Consider the following 15,959-nt stretch of genomic DNA (forward strand, 5'->3'; position numbering starts at 1 on the left):
CACACGGACTTAGTTGCTCCCCGGCATGTGAGATCTTCCCGGACCAGGGCTCGAACCCGTGTCCCCTGCATTGGCAGGAGGATTCTTAACCACTGCGCCACCAGGGAAGTCCCAAGACCTACCCTTTTGGCAAATGTTCACATATACAATACAGGCACTATGTATTAACTGTAGGCACTGTGCTGTACTATATTCGTTTTTTAAAGTCCGATTAGATTTTTCTTTAGTGGATCCCTTCACTCTTCATCTGCATGATTATGTTCATATAACATTGTGCTGTACACACCTCTGAAGAACCAGGAAATGCCAAGTCAGAGATGGCCCATTCCAAAGGGGAAAACAGAAAGCTTCCATCTGAGTCTCATGCAGTCACTGCATCTTATTATTCACCTGCCTTAATGACAAATTGTACTTTTCTCTACATATAGTTCCTGTAAATTTCTAAGCCAGAGTAAAGGAAATGTCAAATATGGAAAGGAAGAGAATCCATACTTGTGCTGTGGACTAATAGTGTATCATGAGTTGTAGGGGTCACGTGCACGTCATGCTGAGTATCCCTTACAGGGGAAAGAGGGCATCTGGAGGTGAAATCTGGACGAAAGAATAGGTGGAGAGTTGATGAAGAGAAGGGATGGAGGAAAGGAGCAGGAGATGGCCCTGAAGTTAAGGCTCTGCCACGAAGGGTAGCTCCAAATGGGAGAGGCTCTGGAAAGAGGCTGGGCTGCATGGGGATAAACTAAGAATCTGAGTATAAAACGTTCATTTTTGGAACCCCTGGTGTAGATAAGCGATTAGCATGTTAGGGGCCAATCCAAGGGCAAAATGGGGACTCCTGTCTCTTATTCCTTTGTTCTTTCTGGCTCTGTCTGTTTCCTTAGAAACAAATCCATCAATATCCGGAGAACTCCATCCAAGAGGGAACTGCTCTGAAGATATTCAATCCCCAAGTGTTTTGAAAGCATATGCCAGTTATGCCAAATGAGTCCTTGAAAGAGCTAAATCACTTCCTGATTTGAAGCAGCAAGTAAAAAGCCTACCCATCTTTAATGGTAGAAGGTATTACCAAGTGCTCAGAAGATTAAAATATTGTGATCATGAGGCTGAGGTCCCGGGCTCAAACCCTATGTGGCTCATTTGCGTCTTGACTCCCCAGTTCCAAACAGTAGTGACTGTGCCCCTGTCCACAAATGAGTCCTCCAGACCTAGACGGTCATTTTGCAAGAACAAGCCACAGGTCCTATAAAACTCTGGGCAAGAGGCAGGGTGGTGTGGAGTGTAGCTGGTCAGGCTCTGCACTTAGACAGATCTGGCTTGCAAACTTGCCCTTCTTATTTCCTCCTTATTACCAGTGGAACCTTAAGCCAATTACTTATCCTCTCTCTCTCTCTAAGCCTTGGTTTCCCCACAGGGTTGTGATAATTTAGCACATAACTACTCAATAAGTGATGGCTGTTACTATTTTTATTATCACCAATAGCGTTACAATTCTCAGGTGTAGATTGCGATCTAAGTGTAAATTTGGAAGTTGATTGCTACTGCCACACTTCCCCTCAAGAATTCTCAGAAGAGATGCAAATTCACTTGGCCCTGGTCATTGTTTAACCTGCTCCAAGAGAGGGTGCTATTATCAGTACCCCTTAGTAATTTCAAGTCAGATGAAATCAATCTCCTATCCTCAATCTGACTCCACTGCTGGAACAGTGATTCAAAGCTCTTGGGCCTGCCCACAAGGGATGGACAGAATAGCTTTATCTTCTCTGTAACAGGGAGGGAGGAGATAGTGCACTGACTGCTTATCTTACAGAGTACCAGGTTAGGGTAGGGGATTGCATAGAGCTAGGATGAATGCAGCAACAGCTCTCAGAATCCCCCAGGGGTTGATGAGATTGCTTTCCAAAACTGCTTTTAGCATATTGATTTCTGACAGCTCTGCACTTCAGGAAAAGAACAACTACAAACTGCCAGCTTGCCCACATCTCCAAATCAATCGCACATGTACCAGATGCTTGATTTTCTTTCTTTCCTTTTTTCTTCCTCCCCTGCAGCAAAGTGTGTGGTTTCTAATAACACTCCTGCAATGTTGTGGCGGGACAGGATGTCAGTTTCACCTGAGGCTACGGAAGTAAAAGGGTATTCTAGTCCACAGAAAATCGGCCCACTTGACCAACTTGGGATAGATTTGATTTCTGCTTTAGGATTAAAACATGAATATCTGGAATTGAAAAAGGGGGAAATCCCTAATGCGAACAGTTATTGAGTGGCTTACTTACCAGACAGCATGTTAGTTACTTTCCATATGTATTACCTCATTGATCCTCACAACCAACCTGCAAGGTGGATACTTCGAATAGCATAACACATGTGAGGAAAAAGGCTCTGAGAGGTTAAGTCACTTGCCTGGAGTTGACAAAGCTCATCAAGGAACGATGGCAAGGAATTGAACCCATGTCTCTCTGATTTCAAGCCTGATTTGTTTGTTTACTTGATTATTCAAATATTGATTCATGAAATAAAGTCAATACTTATTTTTATATTAATTTCAGCATCAGGGACTTAAAATATTTCTCGCACTATTCGACTTCTGCAAAAAAAAAGGGAAGTGCGTTTATGCATTCTAATGTCCAAAATATACATTGTGAAATTTTAGCTGTAAAATACGTGTCTGTACATATTACCTCACACAGAGTGGCCCTCAATACATGTTTACTAAAAAGAATAATAACAGAGCTCGCCTGGCTGAGGGGTCAGCAACCATTTTGCACTATGGATTCTGGTCTGAAGAGCCAGGTGTGAGGCCTCTGCCCCCGGCACCAAATGAGTGAGTGAAACTAGAAAACACAAAGGGAAAGAAAAGGGAGAATTCTTTGTAAAATATGAAGAAGGAAAACTCCTTGATCCAACAGACTGGAAAACTAACTCAAAGAACACACTGAAGAAGATTTGAAGCCGTGTGGCTGACAGGGTCTTGGTGCTCCGACCAGGTGTCAGGCCTGAGCCTCTGAGTGGGAGAGCCGAGTTCAGCACATTGGACCACCAGAGACCTCCAAGATCCACGTAATATCAATCGGCAAGAGCTCTTCCAGAGATCTCCGTCTCAACACTTAGACCCAGTTCCACTCAACGACCGGCAAGCTACAGTGCTGGACACCCTATGCCAAACAACTAGCAAGACAGGAACACAACCCCACCCATTAGCAGAGAGGCTGCCTAAAATCATACTAAGTTCACAGACACCCCAAAACACACCACTGGATGCAGTCCTGCCCACCAGAAAGACAAGATCCAGCCTCATCCACCAGAACAAAAGCACCAGTCCCCTCCACCAGGAAGCCTACACAACCCACTGAACAAACCTTACCCACTGGGGGCAAACATCAAAAACAATGGGAACTACGAACCAGCAGCCTGTGAAAAGGAGATCCCAAACACAGTAAGTTAAGGAAAATGAGAAGACAAAGAAATAAGCAGAAGAGGAAGGAACAAGGGAAAACCCCACCAGACCAAAAAATGAAGAGGAAATGGGCAGTCTACCCAAAAAAGAATTCAGAGTAATGATAGTAAAGATGATCCAAAATCTTGGAAATAGAATGGAAAGAATACAAGAAACGTTTAACAAGGACCTAGAAGAACTGAAGGGCAAACCAACAATGATGAATGACACAATAAATGAAATTAAAAGTTCTCTAGAAGGAATCAGTAGCAGAATAACTGAAGCAGAAGAACGGATAAGTGGCCTGCAAAGTAAAAAAGTAGAAATAACTACCACAGAGCAGAATAAAGAAAAAAGAATGAAAATAATTGAGGACAGTCTCAGAGACATCTGGGACAACATTAAACACACCAACATTCGAATTATAGGGGTCCCAGAAGAAGAAGAGAAAAAGAAAGGGACTGAGAAAATATTTGAAGAGATTATAGTTGAAAACTTCCCTAATATGGGGAAGGAAATAGTCAATCAAGTCCAGGAAGGGCAAAGAGTTGCATATAGGATAAATCCAAGGAGAAACATGCCAAGACACATGTTAATCAAACTATCAAATATTAAATACAAAGAAAAAATATTAAAAGCAGCAAGGGAAAAACAAAAAATAACATACAAGGGAATCCCCATAAGGTTAACAGCTGAACTTTCAGCAGAAAATCTGCAAGCCAGAAGGGAGTGGCAAGACATATTTTAAATGATGAAAGGGAAAAACCTACAACCAAGACTACTCTACCCAGCAAGGATCTCAGATTCGACGGAGAAGTTAAAACATTTAGAGACAAACAAAAGCTAAGAGAATTCAGCACCACCAAACCAGCTTTACAACAAATGCTAAAGGAACTTCTCTAGGCAGGAAACACAAGAGAAGGAAAAGACCTACAATAACAAACCCAAAACAATTAAGAAAATGGTAATAGGAACATACATATCGATAATTACCTTAAATGTGAATGGATTAAATGCTCTAACCAAAAGACATAGACTGGCTGAATGGATACAAAAACAAGACTCATATATATGCTGTCTACAAGAGACCCACTTCAGACCTCGGGACACATACAGACTGAAAGTGAGGGGATGGAAAAAGATATTCCATGCAAATGGAAATCAAAAGAAAGCTGGAGTAGCAATTCTCAGATCAGACAAAATAGACTTTAAAATAAAGACTATTACAAGAGACAAATAATGATCACAGGATCAAACCAAGAAGAAGATATAACAATTGTAAATATGTATGCACCAAACATACGAGCACCTCAATACACAAGGCAAATGCTAACACCCATAAAAGGGGAAATCGACAGTAACACAATCATAATAGGGGACTTTAACACCCCACTTTCACCAGTGGACAGATCAACCAAAATGAAAATAAATAAGGAAACATAAGCTTTAAACATAAGCTTTAAGCTTTAAAACAAAGCATTAAACAAGATGGACTTAATTGATATTTAAAGGACATTCCGTCCAAAAACAACAGAAAACACTCTCTTCTTATGTGCTCATGAAACATTCTCCAGAATAAATCATATCTTGGGTCACAAATCAAGCCGTGGTAAATTTAAGAAAATTGAAATCGTATCAAGTATCTTTTCCGACCTCAACGCTATAAGACTAGATACCAATTATAGGAAAAAAAACTGTAAAAAATACAAACACATGGAGGCTAAACAATACATTACTTAATAAGCAAGAGAGCATTGAAGAAATCAAAAAATACCTAGAAACAAATGACAATGAAAACACGACGACCCAAAACCTATGGGATGCAGCAAAAGCACTTCTAAGAGAGAAGTTTATAGCAATACAATCCTACCTCAAGAAACAAGAAAAACCTCAAATAAACAACCGAACCTTACACCTAAAGCAATTAGAGAAAGAAGAACAAAAAAAACCCAAGTTAGCAGAAGGAAAGAAATCATAAAGATCAGATCAGAAATAAATGAAAAAGAAATGAAGGAAATGATAGCAAAGATCAATAAAACTAAAAGCTGGTTCTTTGAGAAGATAAACAAAATTGATAAACCATTAGCCAGACTCATCAAGAAAAAAAGGCAGAAGACTGAAATCAATAGAATTAGAAATGACAAAGGAGAAGTAACAACTGACACTGCAGAAATACAAGGATCATGAGCGATTACTACAAGCAGCTATATGCCAATAAAATGGACAAACTGGAAGAAATGGACAAATTCTTAGAAAATCACAACCTTCAGAGATTAAACCAGGAAGAAATAGAAAATATAAACAGACCAATCACAAGCACTGAAATTGAAACTGTGATTTAAAATCTTCCAACAAACAAACGCCCAGGACCAGATGGCTTCACAGGCGAATTCTATCAAATATTTAGAGAAGAGCTAACACCTATCCTTCTCAACTTCTTCCAAAATATAGCAGAGGGAGGAACACTCCCAAACTCATTCTATGAGGCCACCATCACACTGATACCAAAACCAAAGATGTTACAAAAAAAGAAAACTACAGGCCAATATCACTGATGAACATAGATGCAAAAATCCTCAACAAAATACTAGCAAGCAGAATCCATCAGCACATTAAAAGGATCATACATCATGATCAAGTGGGGTTTATCCCAGGAATGCAAGGATTCTTCAGGATACACAAATCAATCAATGTGATATACCATATTAACAAATTGAAGGAGAAAACCATATGATCATCTCATTAGATGCAGAAAAAGCTTTCGACAAAATTCAACACCCATTTATGATAAAAAACTCTCCAGAAAGCAGGCATAGAGGGGACTTACTTCAACATTATAAAGGCCATATATGACAAACTCACAGGCAACATTGTTTTCAGTGGTGAAAAACTGAAACCATTTCCACTAAGATCAGGAACAAGACAAGGTTGCCCACACTCACCACTATTATTCAAAAGAGTTTTGGAAGTTTTAGCCACCGCTATCAGAGATGAAAAAGAAATAAAAGGAATCCAAATCAGAAAAGAAAAAGTAAAACTGTCACTGTTTGCAGATGACATGATATTATATAGAGAGAATCCTAAAGATGCTACCAGAAAACTACTAGAGCTAATCAATGAATTTGGTAAAGTAGCTGGATACAAAATTAATGCACAGAAATCTCTTGCCTTCCTATACACAAATGATGAAAAATCTGAAATTAAGGAAACACTCCCATTTACCACTGCAACAAAAAGAATAAAATACCCAGGAATAAACCTACCTAAGGAGACAAAAGACCTGTATGCAGAAAACTGTAAAACACTGATGAAAGAAATTAAAGATGATACAGACAGATGGAGAGATATACCATGTTCTTGGATTGGAAGAATCAACATTGTGAAAATGACTATACTACCCAAAGCAATCTACAGATTCAATGCAATCCCTATCAAACTACCAATGGCATTTTTCACAGAACTAGAACAAAAAATTTCACAATTTGTATGGAAACACAAAAGACCCTGACTAGCCAAAGCAATCTTGTGAAAGAAAAACGGAGCTGGAGGAATCAGGCTCCTGCACTTCAGACCATACTACAAAGCTACAGCAATCAAGACAGTATGGTACTGGCACAAAAACAGAAATATAGATCAATGGAACAGGATAGAAAGCCCAGAGATAAACCCATGCACCTAAGGTCAACTGATCTATGACAAAGGAGGCAAGGATATATGGTGGAGAAAAGACAGTCTCTTCAATAAGTGGTGCTGGGAAAACTGGACAGCTACATGTAAAAGAATGAAATTAGAACACTCCCTAACACCATACACAAAAATAAACTCAAAATGGATTAAAGACCTAAATGTTAGGCCAGGCACAATAAAACTCTTAGAGGAAAACATAGGCCAAACACTCTATGACATAAATCACAGCAAGATCCTTTTTGACCCACCTCCTAGAGTAATGGAAATAAAAACAAAAATATACAAATGGGACCTAATGAAACTTAAAAGCTTTTGCACAGCAACGGAAACCATAATAAGATGAAAAGGCAACCCTCAGAATGGGAGAAAATATTTGCAAATGAATCAACGGTCAAGGTATTAATCTCCAAAATATGCAAGCAGCTCATGCAGCTCAATATCAAAAAAAAAAAAAACCCAATCCAAAAATGAGCAGAAGACCTAAATAGACATTTCTCCAAAGAAGAGATACAGATTGCTAACAAACACATGAAAGGATGTTCAACATCACTAATCATTAGAGAAATGCAAATCAAAACTACAATGAGATATCATCTCACACCGGTCAGAGTGGCCATCATCAAAAAATCTACAAACAATATATTCTGGAGAGGGTGTGGAGAAAAGAGAACCCTCTTGCACTGTTGGTGGGAATGTAAATTGATACAGCCACTATGGAGAACAGTATGGAGGTTCCTTAAGAAACTAAAATAGAACTACCATATGACCCAGCAATCCCACTACTGGGCATATACCCTGAGAAAACCATAATTCAAAAAGTTACATGTACCACAATGTTCATTGCAGCTCTATTTACAATAGCCAGGACATGGAAGCAACCTAAGTGTCCATCGACAGATGAATGGATAAAGAAGATGTGGCACAGATATACAATGGAATATTACTCAGCCATAAAAAGAAACGAAATTGAGTTATTTGTAGTGAGGTGGATGGACCTAGAGTCTGTCATACAGAGTGAAGTAAGTCAGAAAGAGAAAAACAAAAACAATATATATGTATATGCTAACACATATATATGGAATCTAAAAAAAAAAAAAAGGTTCTGAAGCACCTAGGGGCAGGACAGGAATAAAGATGCAGACTTTGATAATGGACTTGAGGACACAGGGAGGGGCAAGGGTAAGCTGAGATGAAATGAGAGAGTGGCATTGACATATATACACTACCAAATGTAAAACAGATAGCTAGTGGGAAGCAGCCGCATAGCACAGGGAGATCATCTCAGTGCTTTTTTACCACCTAGAGGGGTGGGATAGGGAGGGTGGGAGGGAAGCTCAAGAGGGAGAGGATATGGGGATATATGTATACGCAGAGCTGATTCACTTTGTTATACAGCAGCAACTAACACAGCAATGTAAAGTAATTATACTCCAATAATGATGTTAAAAAAAAAAGAATGATAACAAAGGATGTGAGGAAATACAACCGGTAGATATGAGCCTCCCTCAGGAAGATGCTGTGTCTGCCATCTTCCATGCACCTGGGACTAGCTTAGCCTGGAATGAATCAGCTTATGTCTCTATTCAATGGAGCAATTTCTTCTTTCCTGCATCGTGGCATAGAAAGAGACAAATGAGCTAGATAGTCAGGATTCCAAACTGCAGCCCATATTTTTAAGGCCTGTCTTTTCACACCAACATTCCTGATTTTTTTTAAGGACTATTAAAGCTAGAAGGGAATTTAGAGATGAGTGACTGAAATCCTTTCGGATTCCAAAAGAGAAAGTAGAGCCCCAAAGAAAGGGAGTGACTAGCCCAAGCTAATCAAATTCAACCCAGATTTCCTGGCTGCTAGTTCTCTCCTGTGCTTTGAACTATATGACATTTCTGCCAGCCAGCCTTTCCCAGACTGTGTCAAGGACAGAGCAAGCAACCCAAGTCCTGAAGAGTTCCCTGCTCTGCCCAGTATGCCACAGCAAGTTTTTGGCTCTGCCTGAGCCTGTGACATTTAACCACAGACCTTTCTTGGAACCCCTGGAAAAAAGACAACCACCTGACTGCTTCATGATTTAAATAGCCAAATAATGCCAAATTGAATTTCTGATGACACAGTGAGTGGTAACTTAGGACTACAAGCCAAGAAAACACTTCTCCACTGATAGCCGATTAAAGGAATTAAGGCGAAGTTTAAATTTGGAAGCTGGAGGAGTAATTTGTTAATCTTGAACTTTTTTTTATTATTAAATTTTTTATTTATTTATTTATTTATTTATTTTGGCTGTGTTGGGTCTTTGTTTCTGTGCGAGGGCTTTCTCTAGTTGTGGCAGGCGGGGGCCACTCTTCATCGCGGTGCACGGGCCTCTCATTATCGCGGCCTCTCTTGTTGCGGAGCACAGGCTCCAGACGCGCAGGCTCAGTAGCTGTGGCTCACGGGCCTAGTTGCTCCGCGGCATGTGGGATCTTCCCAGACCAGGGCTCGAACCCGTGTCCCCTGCATTGGCAAGCAGATTCTCAACCACTGCGCCACCAGGGAAGCCCCCGATCTTGAACTTTTTCTTCAGCTTGGCTTAGGCTTTCTAGATGATAAATAAAAGGTTTAATAATGTCAGTTCTGTTCAGTTAGTTTACCCCAAAGCAAAGACCTTTTTCATGTGTGCTGTTCCTGAAGTTTTAATTTATTTTCTTGGTATGTATCTGATATATGTACTTCTAACTGGCTTCCCTTGTAAAAGCATGATTTTCCCATTATTTAAGATTTAATGATGGTAATAATCTTTTGAATTTATAGATCAGCCAGATTGCAGAGCACCTCAAGTGTATATTCTTTTTTAATTAATTAATTAATTAAGGCCATGCTGTGCGGCATGCAGGATCTTAGTTCCCTGACCAAAGATCAAACCCTTGCCCCCTGCATTGGAAGCACAGTGTCTTAACCACAGGACCACCAAGGAAGTCCCCTCAGGTGTATATTCTTATTTGTCCTGTACATATACTTGTGAAACAAGGAGAGTTTGGAATTTGTACCTTTCTGCCAAATATGTGGAAACCAAAGGGTGAAGTCGGTTAGGTAGGAAGTCAAGGACCCAAGGCTAGAACCTGGATCGTTTTTGTCTCTGAACACAGTGTTTTTCTCAACTAGTGGGTCAGGTCTCTTATCAAGCGATCCAGTGGAGAGCAAGTGAAAATTGCTGCTAGAGGGATCAAAGTAGGTTAGAAGTTAGGGAGCCAAACAACAAAGCAAACAATCAAAGAAAAAAATCCATCAGATACTAAGGAACCATATCAAAAAGTTAGCTTGATGTCTGGAGACTCCAGGAGACTTACAAATACAGTCCAAAGGTCAAAGTTCAAGGTTATAGAAAGGAAAGCCTTAAAATAAAGCCAGGAAATAGAGTGCAAGGATTGTGATTCTCTGCCTCTCACAGCCCTGATGAAAGAACTCTGCACATTGTGAGAGTTGGAGTTATTGTTGCCTCATGCTGGAGACCCTGAACAGAGGGATAGTAAAACTGTGTCCATATGACTAAACCCATTCAAAATAGTTGTATTGTTTCTACCATGAGAAGAAGGGCTAGCACATAGAAATGGACTTAGAAAATCTAGAAATTTGGAATTACCTACAAAAATAAAGTAGCTGAACTCAAGAGGCTGGCATTAGCTTGGGGTGGAAGGATGACGGCAGGAGAGGGAGAGTAGCTGTGTCCAATTTGTGTTATTTGGGGATCAGCCATGGCATTCTGGGCTCAGTTCTGATGGGGAGTAGAGGGGAATATAAGGACTTTATTAAACTTTCCTAAGGTGGGGTTGCATCAGAAATGCCCTCCCCACCTCCCACCAAATGTTAATTAATGTTCTTTGAGACCTTTCCAAAACTGGGAGGACTGGCAATCTTCCTGGGGCTCCTGGAGTCCAGAGGCCAATTTCTCTGTAGTACATACCTCTCTCTGACTCCAGGAAGCTGGCTTCTGCTGCTTCCCAGATTGTATGAGGTTAATGTGTCTTGAACAATTCAGTAGAAATACAACACGGGGGCCCCACTGTTAATATCAGCAGTGGGAACATGGCTGGGAACTATAGTGACAGGGGTAGAGAAGGGGCTTCCCAGTTACAACAGTTCCCAGCTTGGCAATGAAAGCCCTGAGCCCTGGTGGGTCCCAGGTGTAATTGGTTTGGCATCTCCTGTACTCTTAGTTTTTATTTCTTGACATAAGAAGTGATCTGATGAACCTCACAGACAGAAGGGTAAGCAAAATAAGCCAGATACAATAAAGTACATGTTTATGATTCTACTTATATGGCATTCAAGTTTAAGCAAAACTAATCTATGATGATAGAAATCAGAACAATGGTTGCCTCTGGGGGTGGGGATTGACTGAGTGTGGGACATCAAGATCTGAGTGGTGATTATAGGGGTGTATACATTTGTCAAACTCATGGAGCTGTACACTTAAGACTAATAATGCATCTTAGTGTATGTAAGTTAACTCTCAATAAAAAAAGAGAACATTTAAAAAGCAATGATCTCTTCATGGACAGCCAGCTCGTCTATCAAGAGTATTTGCCTTTGCTTCCCCAGTGACATGATCGGCTGCCAGGCAATAGTGTATATGGGTTCAGGCTTTGGGGTGAACAGATCTAGGGTGAAATCCAGCTTTGACACTTATAGGCAGTATGACTTGAGCCTCTAGTTTCTCATCTGTAAAATGAGGATCATAATAATAGTACCTATCTCTTAGGTTTGTCTATCATGAGGCTTAAATGAGATACTGTATACCACTTACTGGTGTTTCATCTGCCTTAGTTAGACATTCTTGCTGTAGTGACCAGACGCATAGTAGTTCTCCACTTTAATTAAAAGAAAAAAAAGAAAAAAAAGAAAAAAAACCATACTAAGGCCCTATTTCCAGAACTTCTGATTGCATTGGTCTGGGGTGGGCCCCCAGATTCAGTATTTTTAAAAAGCTACTCAGTTGATTCTTAAGTGTAGCTGTTACTGAACTCAAGTTCATGTGCACAATGCACAGTGAGGCCAAACAAACTGAAACATTGGGGTTTTGAGCAGAGAAAATTTATTGCAGGGCTAAGCAAGGAGAACAGGTGGCTCATGCTCAAAAAACCCAAACTCCTCAATGGCTTTTGGGGAGAAGTTTTTAATAGGCAAAATTTGAGGTGAGGACTGCAGGGTATGTGACTTTCTTCTGATTGGTTGGTGGTGAGGTAACAGGGCAGTGCTCCAGGAATCTCGTGCTCAGCCTGAAGTTACCATCCTCCACCTGGGTAGGGGCCTTAGTTCCTGCACAAGAGCTCAAAGATATTGTCATGTGTATCCCTTGGGGAGGAGCCAGGGTGTTGCACTATAGTTTCTTGATTGTTCCTCTTTAGTTTCTGCATCCCCTCCCTTCCCTGATTAGCAACTATTTAAATATGCCCTTTGGTATTCATGAAGGTCTAGGAGGCTGAAGGCTTTTTCCTGCAAACAAGAAACAGGGGACACGGAAAGGCTTCTGTACCTTGGAGAGCCCCACAGGGTCCTGCTTGGTTTCATGGACAGAGCTGACAACCACTGGCCTAGATTCATTCACAACTCCAATTAAACACCACCACTTCCTCCATGAAGAAGTTCTTGGCAACTCCTGCGCTAGATGTTTTCTCTCTTCTCTGAATTTTTTTCAAAACTGAGTTATAACTGGTATGTGGTAAAGTGCAAAACTCTCAAGTTTGGGGGTCTATGAATGTTCACATATGTGTGCACCCATGTAACAGCACCCAGATCAAGAAACAAGCATTGCCTACGCTCTGGAAGACTTCCTTCACCTTCCCTGTCAGTGCCCCCCAAGAGGAACTGCTGTAGGAGAGGAAAAATAATGTTCCCTCTCCCCTTCTAGGTTCCTGTCTGAGACTCCCTTGCAATAAGACATCAACAGGAGAAAAACAAACAGACGTTTAATAACATGTATACCTCCTGTATATGTTTCTGGACTGAACTTTGGGTCTGCTCACCTGCTGCAAAGCCAATTTACTGACACCAGGTTGTGGTGAAGGAAAGTCCAGCTTTTATTGCAGGTGACAAGCAAGGAGTATGGGCGGCTCATGCTCAAAAGACCTGAACTCCCCTAAGGCTTTCAGGGAAGGGATTTTAAGGGAAGGGTTGCCTCAAAGGCAACATTTGAGGGGAGGGCTGCAGGGTGCATGACTTTCTTCTGATTGGTTGGTGATGAGATAACAGGGTGATGTTTCTGGAATCTTAATCATCAACCTTCTGGTTCCAACCAGTCTGGGGTCTATGTGCTTGTGTTCAGTAAGTAGTCACCATCCTCCACCTGGGTGAGTGGGTGTGTGTGTGTCTTAGTTCCTGCAGAAAACTCAAAGATATATGTCAGATTGTTATGTATATCTCTTGAGGAGGAACTAGGACTCTGTTTTATCACTGAACTATTGTCATTACTTTTCTTGTTTACCTGCTTTTTCTTTGCTTCTACATTCCCTCACTGAAACCGAGCAGGACACTTTGAGGCCCTCCTGGGTACAAATCCTTTCTGTGTCTCCCATTTCTTATTTGTTGGAAAAAGGCTTCAGCCTCTAGAACTTCCCTGAGTACCAAAGGGCAGGTTCAAACAGTTGTTAATCAGAGAAGTAAGGGAATGTATAAACAAAGGAGGAGCAATTAAGGAACAATAGTGCAGGGTCCTGGTTCCTCCTCAAGGAATATACATAACAATATCTTTGCATTTCTTTGAGTTCTTCTGCAGGAACTAAGGTCCCCCGCCCAGGTGGAGGATGGTAACTTCAGGCTGAGCACAAGATTTCTGGAGCACCACCTGTTACTTCACCACCAACCAATCAGAAGAAAGCCACACAGCCTGCAGCCCTCACCCCAAATTTTGCCTATAAAAACTTCTCCCTAAGAATCTTCAGGGAGTTTGAGTTATTTTGAGCACGAGCCACCTGTTCTCCTTGCTTGGCCTTGCAATAAACCTTTCTCTGCTCCAAACTCTGACATTTCTGTTTGTTTGGCCTCACTGTGTGCTGGGCACATGAACTTGTTAGTAACTGCTTGAGTCTGCTCTTTGGAACTCAGGGAAGGCCTAGGAGACTAAAACCCTTTTCTACAAACAAGAAATGGGGACACAGAGGGACTTTTGTACTGGGGAGGGCCCCACAGGGTCCTGCTCAATTTCAGTCCCCCCATTTCTTTGATACTCCTCAATCCTGAGGGGAACAGGAGCAGGACAGGAAAGGGAATAAAGTTTTGGATAGAAAAGATAATCATAAACTCAGCATGGAAACAGTTTTAGGGAGACTCGGTTTTGTATACAGTACATGGGAGAGACCCAGGAAAACTGAGTAACTCCCTGAAATGGCACAAGCCACCACCTTAACTACCATCTTATAAAGACAAATGATGTTGAGGGTGGAGGGAACCAGCTATTCAAGGTGAGTGACCAGGAAAACCACAGTAAACAAGGGTAAAGTTGTTATGCAGATTTAAATTGTAGCCCCCTCTGCTGATAAGAGTTTCTAGAGAGCTTCTAGAGTTTTCTTCTCTTCCTTGTACAGAGAGGGAGACACACTTAAAAATGGAGATTTCCCTTATAAATGTAAATATCTCTTAAAAAGGGTAAGTTCTCCTATGTCAGCTGTTTCTTAAAAATAATCAGCCTACAATAATCCTTATGCCAACTAGGCATATTCTGGGGTGACAGATTCTGTTCCCCTTTACTGCTGTGAGTTTTGCCTGGTGTTGAACTACTGAATTCTTACCCTCATTGCCTGTGCAGCTCACTTGAAATATGCAAGATTTGCTCTGGTGGCAGCAGCTCTTACCTGCTTGGTTTGTATTTATACCTCCCTCCTGTATTGTTATCCAGCCTTCCTTGTTTGTTTGTCATGTCTCCCTAGCTAGATCTTAAGCTCCTTGAAGGCAGAGATGGCCTACAAGTCTAGGATATTCCCATGCAATATGTAATTTTGTAATAGAGTCTCAGTAAATATTTGTGGAATGAACACTAGTGTTGAATGAATGAGGGGGGAAAAAGAAGCAGTAAGCAGATAGTCAGATCAAGACAAAGGCTTCTCTCTTCATTTTCCCCCATACACACAGTTTATTTTTACTGATAACATTTTGTATAATATGGGGATTGTGCATTGTTTTTTGCTTGTGGGCAATCATGCACGCATTTGACTTTCAGGTTAGATTGTGCGTAGAAGGACAGGAGTGGATTCAAAGAATATGACTTGCAGGAGGAGAAAGGGTCAGATGGCCAAGACAATGAGCAAGCTTGCTCTGGTCCGTACTGTTGAACCCCAAATTCTAGCCCTTGCTCTGCTATGAACTTGTGTGATCTTAGGCAAGTCACTACACCTTTCTGAGCTGCTCATCTGTGGTATGACAGAGGTAATAATTTGACTCTTTGCATTCCATAGGAGGTCAGCTGAGTTTATAGCTGGGAAGGTACTTTGGACAAAAGAATTTAGGGTACTGTCTCAACAGGCAGAAAGGTGGCTAGGATCACCAAGCCAGTTAGATCAGGTTTCTGCCTTAAGGTTCAAACATGACTTGGATGAAAGGCAGCAAGGCTGAGTTCCTAGAATCATAGAATCTTAGAGCCGACAGGCATCTTAGAAACCATTCCAGTCCACCCCACTCATTTTACCTGAGTACACGGAGTCACGGAGAGATGACTTTCCCCAAGGTCCCAGTTCCCTTTTCACTGCGCTTCAAGGTTCTACTTAAAAAACCAAGTTCAGGGCTTCCCTGGTGGCACAGTGGTTGAGAGTCTGCCTGCCAATGCAGGGGACACGGGTTCGAGCCCTGGTCTGGGAAGATCCCACATGCCGCGGAG

The sequence above is a fragment of the Balaenoptera acutorostrata genome, chromosome X, assembly GCF_949987535.1.
Source record: "Balaenoptera acutorostrata chromosome X, mBalAcu1.1, whole genome shotgun sequence".
In the NCBI taxonomy this organism is placed as follows: Eukaryota; Metazoa; Chordata; class Mammalia; order Artiodactyla; family Balaenopteridae; genus Balaenoptera; species Balaenoptera acutorostrata.